The sequence below is a fragment of the Camelus ferus genome, chromosome 9 (genome assembly GCF_009834535.1).
Source record: "Camelus ferus isolate YT-003-E chromosome 9, BCGSAC_Cfer_1.0, whole genome shotgun sequence".
In the NCBI taxonomy this organism is placed as follows: Eukaryota; Metazoa; Chordata; class Mammalia; order Artiodactyla; family Camelidae; genus Camelus; species Camelus ferus.
The window spans coordinates 35,734,832-35,736,241 of NC_045704.1; positions in this window are offsets into that span (position 1 = coordinate 35,734,832).

The window sequence follows — 1,410 nt, forward strand, 5'->3', positions numbered from 1 at the left end:
CCGCCCTCCTAAGTCTGCGGCTGCGCGGTCGGGCCTCACGCTGGGCTGAGGCTGAAATTGGGTCTGCGTGGCTGGGTTGCGTGTTTTTTTGCAGTAACCTAACCGCGTTGGGTTCGACAACTCAGCTCACAGTGGCAGTGTCCTAGCCAGTGCCCCTCTGGGGCTTCTCTTTCTAGTACCGCAACCAAGCTGCTGCACCGTTGCAGATTGCACACACTTCTACCGCACTCCGGAGGGTCATTAATTCAATAAATTAATGCCTACTTTGCCTCTTACTTCAGCTGTTACGTTAATGTCTACAGTAGTTACTTCATTAAGTGTATCAATCCAACCCCCTCTTTCCCCAAAATCACGCTTTAAACTCTTCACCTTTAAATAGTCCATGGCCCTTTGTAAAATTCCCTATATGTTTTAAAATGCAAACATGCAAAATTGGAAAGTCATGAAACTTCTCAACATTACACAAAGCTCTCCCAGGTCTCTGCAGCCTCCTTTTTTGCTGCCTCTTTCCTCAGAATCACTCCTTTCTCAGATGCTATCTCTAGTCTCTCTACCTCTGCTCACAATAGCCCTGTGCCTGGAATGTCCTTACCCTGACTTCACAGCTTGGGCAGCACCAATCTCGGGAGTCATGTCTGACTATCTCTCTCACAGCTGCTACCGCACTTAGGTGCTTCCTCTGTGCTTCCATGGGTCCCCCAGCAGTCGTATCATTTGCCATATTGGGGGTATTTGAGTCTTTGCATCCCAGCCCTAATTAGGAACAACGTGGATCCCGAACAGGATACAGAATCCCCATCCTCCCTGCTGAGCCCTGATCAGGGCAAGGGACTTGGAGGCTTTCCACTGACAGCCAGGAGAGGCTGGCCCACAGTCTCCTGTACCTCTCATGACCCACTAGGAATCACTGGCTCTTCAGAGGGGACATATCTTCATGTCAGTGAGATCTAGGGCTCCTGAGGACCCAGGACTTGGCAGGGAGGAGCGGGTAGGCTCTAGGTTGGCCGCACTCCATAGTAAGTAGGCCCACAAGCCTTGACATCCTGCAGACCTGGGTTCAAATTCCTCCTCCGTCGCTCACCAGCTGAGACATGGCCCATCATTTAATCCTAATGCTCACATTTATTGAGTGTCTTCTCTGTGTGAGATGCTCAAATCACTAACTCATTGAATCCTCACAACCACCCTCTGAGGGAGAGTCTGTCACCATCCCATTTTACAAGAGAGGAAACTGAGTCATGGGAGGTTATATAACGTCAGCCCAAGGTCATACAGCTGGTAAGTGGCAGAATTAAGATGGCCCGCCCAGGTGGTCAGGGCTCTGGAGCCTGAGCTGCTAACCACTGCATGTGTGCCTCAAGCCCCGGTGTTTCTTCTAGAAAAGAGAAGTATTAATAGTACTACTTCTGT